General features: G+C 41.6%; 1 pseudogene; it reads left to right on the top strand.

Annotated features, from left to right (window-relative positions):
* The first annotated feature begins 6,983 nt into the window (after positions 1-6,983).
* LOC126234324 (RNA-binding protein Pasilla-like) overlaps positions 6,984-19,649 on the top strand; it is a 78,784-nt pseudogene continuing 66,118 nt past the window's right edge.

Genomic DNA, 19,649 nt, shown 5'->3' with positions numbered 1-19,649 from the left:
ACGTTGTTCCACTACATGTTCAGCAGAGGATATGGTTCCAACATGATGGTGCACCTCCACACTCTGGAATTAATGTGCGACAGTATTTGGACAGAACATTTCCAGGGAAATGGCCCAGATGTGGAGATCCAGTTGTACGGCCACCATGTTCACATGACCTAAATCCCCTGGATTTCTTCCTGTGGGGACACTTGAAGGAGCACATGTACTCTACTCCACCGACGAATGTGGAAGAATTGGTAGCGTGTGTTCGTACTGCTCTTGTTACTGCGGATGCAGATTTGCTGCGAAGGGTCCAGAGCTATATGACCTGGCGGGTTGCGCTATGTTTGGACGACAGGGAGGTCGCTTTGCGCATCCGTTGTTCTGAGGAAAACGTATTTGGTTGTGAAGGCCATGCAGTCATTAATATGCACTTTATTACTGTCACTGGTTGCTAAAGTGCGACATGTGAGCGCTCACATTACATGTAGTATAAATGACAAGTAGTTGTTGTGTTATTGTACTGTGCTATCATCTTAACCATCTCGAAATTTATATTGTTTTTGTAGTTATTGTGTCCTATAACAGATCATTTGTTTCAACTGTCTATTTCGTATTTGTTATGTTCAGCGTTACAAAATGTTGTACATTTCGGACGCATGTGACCTAAGAAACGGTGTATATTAAAGTATGAAATGTCAGAATGAAATTAGCAAATAAAAAAATGCGCCCCAATACAAGATCGAACCTTCGACCTGCTGCATGCTAATCCAAAACTCTATCCACTACATCAGCTGTACAGCTTACAGAGATGGTGCGCTTACAGATATACTTACCATACATGTGGTTACAGTGTTGCCAGATTGCCACACTTTTATTACGTCCTTTTTCTCCCGGATGTACTTGCCGGACGAAACTTTGTGAGAGAATTTTTTTTATTGCTGGCATGTGAGGAGTCGCGGTGCGATGCCCGAGTGAGTGAATTTCGCCTCACCCTGTATAGTTCACACTAACGATAGTCTAATAAATACACCTGTTACTTCCTACGTTAACTGTGTTTGCTATTGGATGAAGGGTGCTGTGTAGGTGAACTGTGAGGAATATACTACTATGGAAAGCTGTATGAGACTCCTAAAAGAATCTTCTCTGTGGCATCAGGTACACTTGCAAACATTTTGGTCGTAAACCGAGTTGTTCCGGTACATAGCTGTAGCGACTCAGAGTCAATGATAGGAATTGGTGAAATTCTGCTGGCACTACATTCTGTCACCTATGAAAGAAGTGTGTGGTCACTGTTGTACAGGTAGTTGACAATATGCGGTACGAATCAACTACGACTAGTACTACTACAGCTAGTTGGGAAAGTATTTGGACCTATAGCATGAAAAAATGTCACTACCTTAATGAACTTGCTGTAAGACCTATTGTTTGAATCTATGGAAATTGTGAAGTATTAAAGTGCTTTTCCCTGCACAAGTGCTCTTATAATTCATTGCGGTGTAAGACTTAAACAGTGCTACAGTGGTTTGAGGAGCACTCACCTTGATATCTTAGTGGTCAAATACTTGTGATCCAAATGCATCTGGGGTGAAATCAGATGTCAGCTCTACACCTGTGTGTGTGTGTGTGTGTGTGTGTGTGTGTGTGTGTGTGTGTGTGTGTGTGTGTGTCATGCCAGATACCTCTGGAAACTTAGGACACTCCACCATAGCATGTTTGATTTGCCAGCTGTCCTAAACTGTCATGTGGAATACATTCTAAGTGCAACAGCTGACCCTTGCAATTGTTAGTCTCCACAACCCTAGTCAGCAAAAGACTTCCAATGCAAGTGCTTTGTTGAATGATGCGCACACATACTCATCAGAAATGGTTTAGAAATCTCATCAAAACATCAGATGTCTATATTGGCACATATCCTGCAGACCAATCTCCAACGCCACAATTTTATCCTTGCCAGGTCTATCAGTAAAGTACCTGTGTTCGCCTTCCTTATAACGACACTGAGCTCCACGGATCACAGGTCGGCCTGATGATCATCAGAAGACAATACCATTATAAAACTGCTGGAGATGTTAGATGTGCTATGTACAATGTAAATCGTTTATACGTTAATGGAAAAAAAATCGCACCACCAAGAAGGAGTTGCGCGACATAAATGAAAGTTGGTAGGCGTGTTTTCACATCTGAAATATGACGTGTACTCAAATTTCGCGCCAGGTGCGTAAGAGTGGCGCTAGAAACACCACCGTGAGGCTATAAATCAGGCTAGCTTTAAATACACGCTGTAACGGTCGTCAGCGTTCGTTACCTTTGAGACTGGACATGGCGAGTTGTGTTATTTAAGAATGCCTGTAAGGCGGCAAAGACGCCATTAACAGCACCTCATTGAGTTTGAATGAGGTCCTGTAAGAGGGCTAAGAGAAGCTAGATGTTCCTTCTAGTATTCTGCAGGACTGTAGCCACTGTACACGATCACTGACAGCAGTGCTCACGAGATCGTACGGTCGCAAGAAGGCATTCCACTGACCCCTACGGTGGTGTCAAGCGAGAGCTCATTAGAGGGCATGGTGGAGGTCTGTTCTGCTTTCTGATGAAAGCTGGTTCTGCCTCGGTGCCAGTGATGAGTGTGTGTGTGTGTGTGTTTGAAGAAGTCCAGTTAAGAGACTGCAACTGATCTGTCTGCGTGCTTCACACACTGGACCTACACCTGAAGTTATGGTCTGAGGTGCGATATGGTATGGCAGCACGAGCACTCCTGTGGTTATCACACGTAACCTGACTGCAAAATTCCACATCAGTCCGGTGATTCGACCTGTTGTAATGCGATTCGTGAACAGCACTGAATGGGGTGTTTTCCAACAGGATAACGCTCACCCACATACCACTGTTTTAACCTGCCTCGGTGTACAGTGTGCCGACACGTTGGCTTCACGTGCTCGACCGCCAGATCTGTCTCCCGTCGACCGCACTGGGCACCATTGGACGGTCACTCCAGAGCCGTGTAGCCGTGTACAAACAGCACTGACCGACCGGGCGCGAGACAACACGACGCTTACACGTTTGCGTGCGTGCACGAGCATTCTGGTGGTAACGCCAGTTATTAATGAACCAGCACTGCACGGTTGAAATCGTTTATCTCACGCTTAATTACGCTTAGTTGTTAATTACTTAAGCATGTTACCTAGAAAAATGTATTACCGAAATTTCATTACTCTATATTAATTATTTTTTGGTGTTTCGACGTTTTTTAGTGGAATTTATGTGAGGAACTGCTTTATAAATTACTATATCTCTTTCTGTTTACAGAAATGACTATAGTGTAATGTACCGCTACACACCCAAAATTATCGTTTCAGGGTCTTAAGTATTTGTTAAGTATCTGTTATACTGTGCTACTATATTTCTTCGTTCACCTAGCATGTAGGTAGGTGAGACTTTCATCAACTGAAATGGATAGTCCTCCAAGTCAGTCATATCTGGTCTTCCTGCAGACAGTTTGGGTATAATCTGAGTCGTTTAGTTTCATAACTGCAGCGATTCAGAGTCCGTGGCAGGACGTGGTACGTTCAGACATCGTAACTTCCCAACAGAAAGAAGAAATTAAGTTCTTAAGTGCTCATCTAACAGTTCTGAAAGTTTTACATACCTGTACACTCGTTAAAAACATACTTTGCCATCCAGTAATCATACTTTAACGATGAGCAAGCGACTGTGTGCTTCTGTACGATATGTAATTTATCTTGTCTTCGAGGTCCTTGCGTTCTTGTCTTTAACTAGATTAGAACTGTTGCGACCAGACGAAACTGCTTTCGCATGGCCATAACTGTTGGTTTCTTGATTGCTCAGTGACATGTCACATAGCAAATACAACACGTAAAATATTAGTTCACTTTAGTACATTAAAGAATAAAAGATTTACTTAAATTTGACACACTTCTTTGACACAGGAGTACTGGATAATTTACAACTGTCACTGACAAGCAAAGCGTCACTTGAGCCACTAATCAGCCCCGGATCTACGATATTTCCAACCGGGGCAAAAACTTGATGTGTCGCTCCCCTCCCCTCGAGCGCTTGGGAAAGGTCGTCAAAATTTAAAAAATTTAAGATTTAAAAAAATTTAAAAAAAAAACATCGATTTTTCCAGAATAGGTTAATTTTGTAGCGCACATCTTTCCGAAGAGTTTGACATATAAAATATACACGGTCAGGAAACGTTAGACATGGTACTTGGTCTTAAGTGTGACAAAGTGCAGTGCCACGCCTCTTCTCCCAGCATTCTTCTATCGCACACCAGTGTATTTCACTCTGTGGAATTCAAACCTGTTTTTTTGGAATGGAATCCATCAAATCTATATTCAGGATAGTGGAAATTAAAATGTTCAGTGGTGTCTCTGCTGCTTCCAGTCACCCAGTTTCACATCCTACTCCCTCAATAAAAAAACCCTCACAATTAATACTGGGTGGGATTATTTGTGGCTAGGAGAAAAAGAAAATTTTCGCTCTTTTTTGCCTATTAGCTAATAACTTTCTCTTTTGTGTGACAAAATTAAATATAGGAAGCAAATGCAGTAAAGACAAGAGATATGCAAGGCAGTATACATTTCTTCAATCATTAGGTCACAGCATTTTTCTCTCTCTAATCTTGCTACAGCTTTACAGTCTGCTTTCCTTTCTGCGAAAGAGTCTATTACCTCGTCGAAGTTCGTCAAACGTTTTTCAACACAAAAAATCAAAATGTCGTTGTCCAAAACTGAAAAACCTGTTAATACGAACAGTACTTAAGACTGGTGTGGTTTCTCGATTTGATTACGTGTATTTTGTAACTGTCTACTAGATAAAACGATACAGACCTTTCTTATATTGCAGCAATTGCAACATAAGCCAAGTAAGCGACACTGGTTTGGCACAAATGGTCATTTTTATGTACCTCATTTACGACAGAATATTTCAACTACGCAGCGGCTAACGGAATATTTCCCTCTCAATTTTTATGTGGTATGTAAGTCAAAGGAACAGAAGTATGGTGTACCATAGAATGAAACACAGGGGAAAACTCCGGGACACGCTCAACCCATCCACTCGAAGTAAAATTAAATTACCGACCTTCAAAGGATCGTTCAGCGTTGTAGTTGTGGCCACTTCGTGAGACTGGAGTGTACTAGAAACTCTGTCGTCTGTGCAGGACGAAAAATTCCTCATCTGCAAGGCAGCAAAACCTCAGTATTCCAGATGAGCTAAGAGTTTTCACTGTTACAGTCGTAGCCTACGCACCATACAGCACTCGCGTCACACAAATTACGCCCCCCACCGCTGTTGCTTCGTCGTTAGGCATTTCGTAACATATTGTGTTGCCGGACGAGTCTTGCCTTAATTTTGACCAAGGTGATGACATCCTGTATGCCAGCAGAACTGAGAAATTAGGCTAACTGACCACCACGACCACCATGCAGACGGCCTCATTTCGATCACTGGCGTCCCAAGGAGGTTTTCTTTTGCGCGAGGCCATTCAGCATCGCGAGGGAAAAAGAGGAGCTATTTGAAAACGAAGCAGTGGCTAAAGATTATAAAGCTGTTAGTTTCTACGTTTGGAACGTTTTTACAATACACCACTTTCAACAATGCCAACCAACGACGCATTAGGTAGTGGATGACGTTGTGGTCGAAGGAGGGTCCAACATTAAATGCCTATTATGGACACGACAAACAAAAACTTTTCTATTTGGAAATAGTTGAACATTTCATTCATATGGTCCAGTTTCTCCAGCACGAGATCGAAAAGTAGTAGTAGTACGAAATTTTTATATAAATTTAGAATCGTCATATTCTTCCATATAATTTGTGTGATGTCCCCAATTCTTCTCCTTCCTCGTTCTAACAAACAATCTTGTCGTCACTAATTCTGTGACTATTCCCGTCATCGTCAAAACTTTTTCCACAGTTAACTTCACTAACCCTGGCAGAATCACAGTTTTAGTTATCCTGCGTTTATTCTCCGCTTAGGCTTTATTACGTGATCGTACAACGAGTTTTCTGCGCTCTTCCGACACTAGAACTAAGGTGGCTGCTAACCTCGGACTGTGCAAATGGCCCTTAGTAGTGTAGCGTTCTGGCAAAACTTTTCTGTCAAAATTCCGTTTTCTTGGATTCAATGAGAAGATAATACGCAATCTTTCTTACTTGTTATTTCTGTTAGTCGTTTAATTCCACTCTGGTAGTCTGAATCTACGGATTTCGGTAATAATTATAGCAACGTTTATAATAAGCACACCCAGTCGACCATATAAATAAATTGCGATCGGCATTCTCTCGTTCGGGTTTATTCGGCTCAGCTCTTATAGCCCCGTCCCTTTTAATCTGCGGGAAAATTTTTTATGTCTAGTTGCGATAAGGATTCCCATGGCAGAGACATCACATACACTACGCACGCAGTCAAAAATAAGCCTATGATTCGTTCACAAATCAACTTCGAATGTGTTGAAAAATGTCAAAACCCAACAGGGATGCGTTTCAAAATCATATGAACAACAGACTGACCGAAGTGCTCTACACGCTAGGCGCTTTCTAAAACAAGGTTTTTTTCCTTCAAGAATATGAATTTGGTGCCCCCTGAAATTGCAGCCTGGGCCAGATACATCGGTTTGCCCCTTACCCGTCCTAGATCCGAACTCGGCACTAATTCATGACGTATGTGTCGCACTTCACTTTTTCGTGGTTCACGACCAAGGGGACAATAGAAACTCGCATCTGTACTGTGCTGCCATCTACTGGAAGCCTTCGCTACTACTAGAAACCGTTACAGACTTCTTCCCGCCAAACAGCTGCATTTTGCTGGAAGTTGTTCGATGCAGTGCACTTGTTTGATCGCTTCTGTGAAAGTTTTTGCATATTTTTCAACTTTTCTTTTGTAAATAAGCAAGGTGAGCATCGTATTTATTGTGTTTCTCATCATTTATGTTGCACAATACAGTGTGCTAGCTCAATTGCAGACCTTCTTAGAAATGTCACGTCTGAAAGATGGAGAACTTCTTGAGTTTTACTTTTCGCTTCCTGATAATGAAGAATTTTCGGAGGAAGAAGGTAGTGATGAAGCTGCGGATGAACTCACCCGTCTTGATGCACCCAATAGTACATCTATTGATACTACAGCACCTAGGACATTGACTGAGCCACCTAGCTATGGTCGCCACGACAATGGTGGAATGGAGGTGGCAGAAAATGATGGTATTGTGTGTGCAGTAAAAGAAATGTCGCCGAAATTATCAACGAGACTGCAAATGAAGTTATTGGGTGTACAGAACAACAGAATTTGACCGAACATGCCAATGAAACTGAAACAGAGGGGACTAACGATGTAACTTATGCTGAAAACTTATCAGCATCTCTTGATGGAAGTGCAGATATAAAGTTCGATTTTGGACAAAATGATAAAGAAATAGAGTACCTTTTTACATTTTTTACTGATGATTGTTTGAGGAAGATCAAAGATGGGACTTACCTCTATGCAACTCATATACGTGACAACGTTACTAGAGAGGGTGACAGGCCAACTGCAATTGGAAAGACACTGACGAAGAAATAAAATATTTTATTGCCATTCACATTCTAATAGGAATAAATAGGCTGCCTGAGCTGAGTCACTATTGGTCCACCGACCCACTTTTAGGTGTAAGTGCAATTTCTCAACTAAAAAGTAAAACCAGGTTCACAAAACTGACTGAAAACATTCATTGCAATGACAATACTACAGAAGTACCAAGAGGTGAAACTGGCTATGATCGACTACACAAATTACGCCCAATAATTGACGCTATCAATAACAATTTTAGAGAACTACACACTCCATCAAGTATCATGGCTGTTGACGTAAGTATGGTCTCATTCAAAGGGTGTTCTTCTATAAAGCAGCACCTTCCAGTGAAACCTGTAAAACGAGGTTACAAAATTTGGTGTCTTGCCGATTCAAAAACGGGTTTCATAACCCACTTTAAGGTGTATACTGGAAATAAGGACACCCAAGACTAATCGTTCAGTTTGGGAGAAAATGTTGTGCTCCGTCTTACTGAGTCATACATGCAGTCTCGCCGACTGATTGTGTTCGATAATTTCTTTATGTCGTACAATCTGATGAAGTCACTAAATGAAAGAGGACATTTTGGAGTTGGAACAGTGAGGACAAACAAGAAGGGACTTCCAGGTATGATGAAGAAACAAGACAAATAACAACGGGGGAAAAATTTATGTTCAAAACAAAAGGATGTGTCTCAGCAATAAAATGGTAAGACAACAAGACTATGACAATACTAAGTACTTAACATAGCCCAAAAGATGTAACCTTTGTCAATAGTAAAAACAGAGACGGCACTTCATCAGAGGTCTTGTGTCCTAAAGCAGTTGCAGAGTACAATACATTTATGGGAGGTGTGGATCGCTTTGATCAGATGCGTGAGAGGTATGCAATTGGAAGGCGATCTTTTTCGTAATTGACCTAGAAACTGTTAACAGTTTCATTGGTTATGACCTGTAGATTAAAACTGAAGAAACTGCAAAAAGGTGGGAATTTAAGGAGATGGGACCTGGATAAACTGAAAGAACCAGAGGTTGTACAGAGTTTCAGGGAGAGCATAAGGGAACAATTGACAGGAATGGGGGAAAGAAATACAGTAGAAGAGGAATGGGTAGGTTTGAGGGATAAAGTAGTGAAGGCAGCAGCGGATCAAATAGGTAAAAAGACGAGGACTAGTAGAAATCTTTGGGTAACGGAAGAAATATTGAATTTAATTGATGAAAGGAGAAAATATAAAAATGCAGTAAATGAGGCAGGCAAAAAGGAATACAAACGTCTCAAAAATGAGATCGATAGGAAGTGCAAAATGGCTAAGCAGGGATGGCTAGAGGACAAATGTAAGGATGTAGAGGCTTTTCTCACTAGGGGTAAGATAGATACTGCCTACAGGAAAATTAAAGAGACCTTTGGAGATAAGAGAACCACTTGTATGAAGATCAAGAGCTCAGATGGCAACCCAGTTCTAAGCAAAGAAGGGAAAGCAGAAAGGTGGAAGGAGTATATAGAGGGTCTATACAAGGGCGATGTACTTGAGGGCAATATTATGGAAATGGAAGAGGATGTAGATAAAGATGAAATGGGAAATACGATACTGCGTGAAGAGTTTGACAGAGCACTGAAAGACCTGAGTCGAAACAAGGCCCCCGGAGTAGACAACATTCCATTGGAACTACTGACGGCCTTGCGAGAGCCAGTCCTGACAAAACTCTACCATCTGGTGAGCAAGATGTACAAAACAGGTGAAATACCCTCAGACTTCAACAAGAATATAATAATTCCAATCCCAAAGAAAGCAGGTGTTGACAGATGTGAAAATTACCGGACAATCAGTTTAATAAGCCACAGCTGCAAAATACTAACACGAATTCTTTACAGACGAATGGAAAAACTAGTAGAAGCCGGCCTCGGGGAAGATCAGTTTGGATTCTGCAGAAATGTTGGAACACGTGAGGCAATACTGACCTTACGACTTATCTTAGAAGAAAGATTAAGGAAAGGCAAACCTACGTTTCTAGCATTTGTAGACTTAGAGCAAGCTTTTGACAATGTTGACTGGAATACTCTCTTTCAAATTCTAAAGGTGGCAGGGGTAAAATACAGGGAGCGAAAGGCTATTTACAATTTGTACAGAAACCAGATGGCAGTTATAAGAGTCGAGGGACATGAAAGGAAAGCAGCGGTTGGGAATGGAGTAAGACAGGGTTGTAGCCTCTCCCCAATGTTATTCAATCTGTATATTGAGCAAGCAGTAAAGGAAAGAAAAGAAAAATTCGGAGTAGGTATTAAAATCCATGGAGAAGAAATAAAAACTTTGAGGTTCGCCGATGACATTGTAATTCTGTCAGAGACAGCAAAGGACTTGGAAGAGCAGTTGAACGGAATGGATGGTGTCTTGAAGGGAGGATATAAGATGAACATCAACAAAAGCAAAACGAGGATAATGGAATGTAGTTGAATTAAGTCGGGTGATGTTGAGGGTATTAGATTAGGAAATGAGACACTTAAAGTAGTAAAGGAGTTTTGCTATTTGGGGAGCAAAATAACTGATGATGGTCGAAGTAGAGAGGATATAAAATGTAGACTGGCAATGGGTAGGAAAGCGTTTCTGAAGAAGATAAATTTGTTAACATCGAGTATAGATTTAAGTGTCAGGAAGTCATTTCTGAAAGTATTTGTATGGAGTGTAGCCATGTATGGAAGTGAAACATGGACGGTAAATAGTTTGGACAAGAAGAGAATAGAAGCTTTTGAAATGTGGTGCTACAGAAGAATGCTGAAGATAAGGTGGGTATATCACGTAACTAATGAGGAGGTATTGAATAGGATTGGGGAGAAGAGAAGTTTGTGGCACAACTTGACTAGAAGAAGGGATCGGTTGGTATGACATGTTCTGAGGCATCAAGGGATCACCAATTTAGTATTGGAGGGCATCGTGGAGGGTAAAAATCGTAGGGGGAGACCAAGAGATGAATACACTAAGCAGATTCAGAAGGATGTAGGTTGCAGTAGGTACTGCGAGATGAAGAAGCTTGCACAGGATAGAGTAGCATGGAGAGCTGCATCAAACCAGTCTCAGGACTGAAGGCCACAACAACAACAAATGTGGAACTGCAAGCATGGAGGAGGACATAACCAGCTATCCTCTAGCCTTTCGCTTATCAGACAACTAACAACAGGTCATGAAATCATAAGAAGAGGAAGACAAATTTTTCTAAGAAGAAACAAGTTGGGTGTTAAGAGTGTACCATACGAAGTTTGCCTCCAAGCTGGAAAACATTTCCCAGTAAAAGACACAAAGAAACGCTGCAGGTTCTGCAGCACAAAGCAGAAGGAAGTACGAACCAACATGATTTGCATACACTGCAAAGTTCCTCTATGCGCACATCTCTGCTTTGAAGAATTTCATAGAAAATAAATGTTCCTGATATCAGCATTGGTAAAAATCAACATCTCTGTTTTCATCCAAACCTTTGCAATACTCCCATCTAATGACCAATGGGACACATAAGTCCCACCTAAAATATTAAAAAAACTGGTCATATCAATCATACACTTTTTATACATTTCACTTTAAAAGCTATTCCTTAAGCAAAATACAAAACAAAAATTTAAAAAACTGAGCAAAAAATAATTCGGTCATGAAAGGGTTATCAAACAGTTGCCTTGAACTACAGTGTTCGACCTTTAGTAAAGTACAAGTTCATCAGAAACTTTAACAACTGGTTGGTCGTACACTATAGTGACACGAGGCCACGAACTCGGTGCTCTCGCGTGCTCGACACTACACTGACCTGAGTGTGAAGGAACGATCGGATACTGTGCCGTGCTGAGACGGAGGCCTCGTCCTCCCAGTGCGTCTGCTGCTTGTTGCGGATTGCAGTGAGCCATCGCTAAAGTCTGTGCTATAGACTCGACTTTCCGGCTTTAACGTGGCAACACAATTTCTGGATGACCACAAGAACCAGAAACTAATACACCCTGCGCACTTGACTGGCGAACACCTTACCGCTAAACTACACTCGTGCTCATAACAGCAGAATGTGGTGCCACACAAGGTGGCACTACACAAAACTGGCGCTAATAGCATATGCACACAGGGAACACACACGACACAGATATGTAAGTCCACGGTACTGGTGATAAGTTGAGAAAACCGTCCCAAAACACATGTGCTACAAAACTCCACTGTTTCCTGCGCATGTACCCCGACATCAGTATGGGATATGATCACAATGCACACGTACACAGGCCGCACAACGGGTTGGCATACTCTGGACCAGGTGGTCGAGCTGCTGCTGGGGTACAGCCTCCCATTCTTGCACCAGTGTCTGTCAGAGCTCCTGAATTGTCCTTGGCGTTTGAAGACGTTAAGCGACATGTCGACCGAGGGCATCCCAGACGTGCCGATGGGGTTTAGGTCCGGAGAACAGGCAGGCTACTCCATTTGCCTGATATCTTCTGTTTAGAGGTACTCCTCCACGATGGCACCTCGGTGGAGCCGTGCGTTATCATCCATCCGGAGAAAGGTGTGACGCACTGCAGCCCTGAAAAGGTGGACATACTGGTGCAAAATGGCGTCCGATACACCTAACCTGTTACAGTTCCTCTGTCAAAGACATGCAGGGGTTTATGTGCACCAATTATAATCCAACTTCGCAGCATCAAACCACGTCTTCCATACAGGTCCCTTTCAAGCACATTAAGGGGATGGTATCTGGTTCCTGGTTCACGCCACATGAAAACCTGGTGAGAATCACTGTTCAGACTATACCTGGACTCGTTCGTGAACATAACCTGGGACCACTGTTCCAATGACCATGTACTGTGTACTTGACACCAGGCTTTACGGGCTCTCCTGTGACCAGGGGTCAGTGGAATGCACATTGCCGGTCTCCGGGCGAATAAACTGTGTCTGTTTAGTAGTCTGTAAACTGTGTGTCTGGAAACAACTGTTCCAGTGGCTGCGGTAAGGTCCCGAGCAAGGCTACCTGCAGCACTCCATGGCCGTCTGCGGGCACTGATGGTGAGATACCGGTCTTCTTGTGGTGTTGTAAACTGTGGACGTCCCATAATGTAGCGTCTGGTCACGTTTCCTGTCTGCTGGAATCGTTTCCATAATCTTGAGATCACACTTTGTGGCACACGGCCTGCTGTGTTTAACCAGCCTCCAATCGCCCTAGTATTCTGCCTCTCATAACGTCATCAATATGTGTTCTTTGAGCCATTTTCAACACAAACGTCTGCACACTTACTCGCTGCACCGTACTCCGACATGCACCAACACACCTCTGCTTATGTCGACTGCTGCCAGCGCCACCATGCGACGACCACAGGTCAAATGCACCGCATGGTCATACCCCGAGGTGATTTAAACCCGAAAACTGCCCACCAGACCGCTTTTCCTCCATGTATCAGCACTATCCTTAATTTATGAGCATGCTGTCCCTTGAGGTCCTAATAATGCCTGTTGTTGTTGTTGTGGTCTTCAGTCCTGAGACTGGTTTGATGCAGCTCTCCATGCTACTCTATCCTGTGCAAGCTTCTTCATCTCCCAGTACCTACTGCAACCTACATCCTTCTGAATCTGCTTAGTGTATTCATCTCTTGGTCTCCCTCTACGATTTTTACCCTCCACGCTGCCCTCCAATGCTAAATTTGTGATCCCTTGATGCCTCAAAACATGTCCTACCAACCGATCCCTTCTTCTAGTCAAGTTGTGCCACAAACTTCTCTTCTCCCCAATCCTATTCAATACCTCCTCATTAGTTACGTGATCTACCCACCTTATCTTCAGCATTCTTCTGTAGCACCACATTTCGAAAGCTTCTATTCTCTTCTTGTCCAAACTGGTTATCGTCCATGTTTCACTTCCATACATGGCTACACTCCATACAAATACTTTCAGAAACGACTTCCTGACACCTAAATCTACACTCGATGCCTAACACAGGAAATTCCCAACGTTAATGACGATGGTAGCAGCAGTTGCTATTCGAACAGTCTTCCTAGACTCAGAATCACATGCCATCCCTTAGTGAGAATAAATGAGAATATTTAAACTAAATGACAAGAAAAATCGAGTGACGTAATGTAATAGGTCTTTTAAGGAAAAAGAAAACTCGTGTATGGAATAAATACGCCGAGTAGCGGCAAACAATAATTTATATGTACGTGATCTCTGTTAATTTTCATTTCTGAAACAAAAGACAAAAACTTTCTATTATTATTCTTCTGTTCTGTCAGTTAAGAATTTTGAAACGGACGTCTTAGTGTATTCCACCAGACGCTGTACGATTATTTAGTTGATAAAGTAAGTCATCAAAACTATCGGTGTTTCACTTAAATGACTGTGTACCGAACCTAATAACTTCTGTCACAAACTTTTTGTATTTGTGTAGCAATATTTCGCAGCAATCAGCGCGTCTCGTATTAGAATGTGTGTCCTTTCACACCATCAACCTTTATCTTTTAAATATCGAAGTTTTATCTCATTACACAAATAAGCCAGCCTTTACTGGCGACTTGCGTGAAAGGACTATTGTAATTGTGTACTAGTGTTTATTTTATTTGTTGTTTCATGCTACAAAACTGTTGATATTCGGAGAACCACTGTAACCGAAAAGTGAAATTTATCTGACGAGAAAATTAAAAGGAGAAGTTAAGCAGTGCTTAGCGGCAGCACATTAGCAACAGCGCATATGTGTTGCAGATTTTATTATGTAAAATCTCTTTTAGTTTGAAGTTGATGCAGCACTTTTCATTTCAAAATTCATATAACACTTACACCACGACAAAGTATAACAGGGTTGCCACAAGTTTCCCCTGATATTTCCGTGATTTCCAGACGAGTTTTAGCATTTTCCTCTGACAAATTTTGACATCTCAAGTGTAATTTAAGGCGTAAGTTCACAATCTGTCTTTGCAGCTAGTAAATCAGCATTTTTTTGTATTGAACTGTTTTTATATGGAGAAAGCAAGCCAAATGGTATATGTGTTTCATTAAGACCACTGATGTTATTTTATTTCAATAAAACGAAACACATTTGGTGACAAAAATACGCATTTCCTTGGAGTCGCAAGACACATTTAAAATACCTTCATTGGTTTCAGAAATAAACTCAGAAGAAAGTAGGCCTCTTGAAAGAAGTGTATAAGGCAGGCAAGAATTGTGTAAACCAACACTGTAGGTGACCACCAATAAAATGTTGGTTCTACTGTGTCCGTCATTGTCGGCTATTACTGTGTTATATATATCATTTTATAGGTATTGTGCGATTTTTCTTTCAAGAAACACACGAGTACATAGCGTGCAAAGCACCACCGACTGACAATTTTCTTCACCTTACTGTCCATAATTTCTAACGTGTAAACTACTTGTGAATTGCCAAAATATACTAGACGAAATAAAATGTCTACGAAACACCACGCTGTACAATGTTCTTGCAGTGAGAGTCGCAATTCCTGAGATCCATCGGCCACGGCCTCTGGCCTGCTGAGGAGCACCACAATCCTAGGTCCACGGATAAACCACGAAAATCCGCTGCATTATGCCACAAACAAACATACCCGGCCTGCAGGCTGATCGGTGAGACTAGATTCGACAGACAGGGCCCGAACATCAGTGGGAACCGAATGGCTTCAGATAGGCAGGCCCAATCCATTACAGATACCCTCAGAAACAGTATGTGGTTTTGCCCCGTCACGGAAATCCAATCATGTAGTCAGCTAGTCACGAGTCACAGACATCATGCTGATGAAATGAGGCCATGGTGATCAGTCCATGCAACAGAAGAGTTGTTCATATAGCGGAGATCCTGGGTCGCAGATAGGCACAACAAAAAGACTGTTACAAATAAAGCTTTCGGCCAGTAAGGCCTTCGTCAAAAATAGACGACACACACACACACACACACACACACACACACACACACACACACACACACACACAAACGCAGATCACAAACACGACTGCAGTCTCAGGCACCTGAAACCACAATTTTGTTTCAGTCACAGTGCGGTTTCAGTTGCCTGAGACTAAAGTCGTGTGTTATTTATTTATTAACACGTCAAGTTCCGTAGGACCAAATTGAGGAGCAAATCTGCAAAGTCATGGAACGTGTCAGTACATCAACTTACAACATACAAGTAATAACAGATAAAAATAAATGTTCATGAACCTGAAGAAAAGTTAGTCCATAAGTTTAAGTAAACACTATCAGCAACACTATAAGAATCAGCCTAATTTTTCAAGGAACTCCTCGACAGAATAGAAGGAGTGACCCATGAGGAAACTCTTCAGTTTCGATTTTAAAGCGCGTGGATTACTGCTAAGATTTTTGAATTCGAGTGGTAGCTTATTAAGAATGGATGCAGCAGTATACTGCACACCTTTTCGCACAAGAGTGAAGGAAGTCCAATCCAAATGGAGGTTTGATTTCTGCCGAGTATTAACCAAGTGAAAGCTGCTTATTCTTGGGAATAAACTAATATTGGTAACAAGAAACGACAATAAGGAATATACATATTGAGAGGCCAATGTCAAAATACCCAGACTCGTGAACAGAGGTCGACAAGAGGTTCGTGAACTCACAGTACTCATTGCCCGAACCGCCCGTTTCTGAGTCAAAAATATCCTTCTAGAATGGGAAGAGTTACCCCAAAACATAATACCATACGACATAAGTAAATGAAAATAACCAAAGTAGACTAATTTACGAGTCGAAGTATCACTCACATTTGATAACGTGCGAATAGTAACAATGGCAGTATTAAGTCTTTGAACAACATCCCGAATGTGGGCTTTCCATGACAGCTTACTATCTATCTGAACACCTACAAATTTGAACTGTTCAATTTCACTAATCATATGCCTGTTCTGGAGAAATTAAAACATCAGGTTTTGTTCAATTGTGCGTTAGAAACTGTAAAAACTGAGTCTTACAGTGATTCAGTGTTAGTTTATTTTCTACAACCCATGAACTTGGGTCATGTGTTGCACTGCTTGAAACCAAGCCAATGTTGCACACCACATCCTTTACTACCAAGCTAGTGTCATCAGCATACAGAAATATTTTAGAGTTACCCCTAATACCAGAGGGCATATCATTTATATAAATAAGGAACACGAGTGGTCCCAACACTGATCCCTGGGGCACCCCCCACTTGACAGTACCCCACTCAGACCCCACATCACAGCCAGTCTCAACATTGTGAATAATGACCTTTTGCTGCCTGTTGCTAAAGTAAGAGTTGAACCAATTGTGAGCTACTCCCTGTATTCCGTAATGGTCCAACTTCCGGAGCAATATTTTGTGATCAACACAATCAAATGTCTTAGTTAAATCAAAAAATATGACAAGCATTCGAAACCTTTTGTTTACCCCATCCAGTACCTCACAGAGAAAAGAGAATATAGCATTTTCAGTTGTAAAACGACTTCTAAACCCGAACTGTACATCTGATAGCAAATTGTGTGATATAAAATGATCAATTACCCTTACGTATACAGCCATTTCAATAACTTCTGCAATCCCTGGCGGTATAGAAATAGGTCTAAAATCATCTACAGTATCCCTTTCTCCTTTTTTATAAGCGGCTTTACTACTGAGTACCTTAATCACTCAGGAAGCTGGCCATTACTAAAGGAACAATTACAAATATGGCTAAATACAGGACTAACATGTGCTGCACAGTACTTTAATATTTTGCTAGACACTCCATCATAACCATGAGAGTCTTTAGTCTTCAGTGATTTAATATCCCTCTTGTCTGTATCATGGAGGAGTATTTCAGACATCAATCTCGGAAAGGCATTTGCCAAGAAAGTTATATGATTTCCTGTAGAAACGAAATTTTTATTTAATTCATCATAAATGCTCAGAAAATGATTGTTAAATACAGTATATATATCTGATTTATTAGTAACAGAAATGTTTTAACTGCAAACTGACCTTATATTGTCGACCTTGTGCTGCTGACCAGACATTTCTTTCACAACTGACAATATGGTTTTAATTTTATCCTGTGAATTAGCTATTCTATTTGCATACCACATACTCTTTGCCTTCCGACTAACATTTTGAAGCACCTTACAATACTGTTTGTAATGGGCTACTGTGGATTGATTGTGACTACTTCCGACATTTTGATATAATTCCCACTTTGTTCTACAAAATATCCTTATCCCATTAGTCAGCCAACCGCGCTGTCTATTACTGCTAGTACCCTGTTCAGTATGTTCTAATGGAAAGCAACTCTCAAAGAGCATGAGAAATGTGTTATGGAAAGCATTGTATTTATCATCTATATTATCGGCACTACAAACATCTTAAAACATCTTGCCACTCTTGTTCCTTGACAAGTTTTAAAAAACTCTCTATTTCTGTTGGATTAGCTTTCTTACATAGTTTGTAATTAAATATGACATTGGTTTGAGTACAAAAACCTTTTAGTGTTAAAATTTGTGCATCATGGTCTGAAAGGCCATTCACGCTTTAACTAACAGAATGCCCATCTAGTAATGAAGAATGAATAAAAATATTGTCTATGGCTGCGCTACTGTTCCCCTGCACCGTAGTTGAAAATAAAACCACAGTCTGCATCAGATCACATGAATTTAGGAGATCTACCAACAACTTTTTCTTGCACCGTCATATACAAAATTTATATTGAAGTCACCACATATAACTAGTTTCTGGTACTTCCTATGAAGTGAATCAAGAACCCTCTCTAGCTTGAGCAGAAATGTTGTGAAATCAGAGTTAGGGGTCATATAAACAACAGCAATTAGAAGTTTAGTTTCACTAAATTCAAGTAATTCTGCATAACTTTCAAATATCTGTTCAGTGCTGTGTCATGATACGTCTATGGACTCAAATGAAATACTGTTTTTTACGTACAGAGCCACTCCCCCACCCCACAAGGAACTCCTTGAGAAACAGCCAGCTAATCTGTAGCCTGGTAAAGGAAGCCTCTAAGTTGTCAAATTATATAAGTGGTGCTCTGATATACCAATAATTTCAGAGTCAACATCTATTAGCAATTCACTAACTTTATCTCTAATACCTCATATTTTGATAAATACGCTAATTTCTTCTCTACTTGGAAACATTACATCCTCAGATGGTGAGCCCTTAGTTAGAGGGACTTCCTTTAAGCAGGTATACCTATCAGCTGACTTCAATCTAAAAAAAGGTGCACCTCTAACACCAACTACTATAGGAATTTTTGCATGAGTGTCACCACCACCACCACCACCACCACCACCCACTACACTGCCACCTATAAGCTTAGCCAGACTCCCCTTCCCATACCTATTGAGGTGCAGGGCATGCCTAGTGAAACACGATCTACTCATAGACCCAACTTGCACCACTGAGATGTGACCCATGTCCTCTGCCATCAGTGCCCTCCCCAGCCCCACATTAACGCGCCTAACAGCCGCATTAAGGTGAGGCTGAAACAGTTTGCACGAAAAGCACGTTAGTGCCACCAGTTTGAGTAGCTATCGAAGTCACCACTGACATCATATTCCCCGTCCCTATCGAGACTGTTCCCTGCTCCACCCACTATCACTACCTGACCCTTCTTCGCAAAATTCTTACATAACTCCCCTATGCTTTCAGTCACCTGAGCCAACGCTGCACTAGGCTTCACAATGCTGGTGACCTGGTACTCACTCCTCAACACTTCCTGCAACTGCTGGCCCAAACCTCTACCGTGGGAACTCCCTTCTTTCTGCTAGACTTTGCAACTAAACTAGGCCTCCTAATTGCTGAGGACTGCTGCATGTTCCCTACACCTACAGCTACACGAGGCTCCTCTCCACTCAACTCTCGCAGTTGGTCAAATCTATTGCACGCATGCAAAGTAAAAGTGTCTGAATACCTTGTCTTCATAGCTACCTTCTTGCCAATTTCCAGTTCCCATTCCCCACCACCCATCACCCTCCTCAACGTATCTAGTTCCTCCTTTGTGCATTGTAACTGCACAGATCTTACGGTCCTGCTTCTCTATTAACTTCTTTCTACTACAGATTCTACATTCCCAGGAGAGAATCTCCCTAAAATGACCACTGGCTTCCCCACTGCATTCCCCCCAA

The sequence above is a fragment of the Schistocerca nitens genome, chromosome 1 (genome assembly GCF_023898315.1).
Source record: "Schistocerca nitens isolate TAMUIC-IGC-003100 chromosome 1, iqSchNite1.1, whole genome shotgun sequence".
Taxonomy (NCBI): Eukaryota; Metazoa; Arthropoda; class Insecta; order Orthoptera; family Acrididae; genus Schistocerca; species Schistocerca nitens.
The sequence above is the reverse complement of the archived record's forward strand: the minus strand, read 5'-3'. Positions and strand labels throughout refer to the sequence as shown.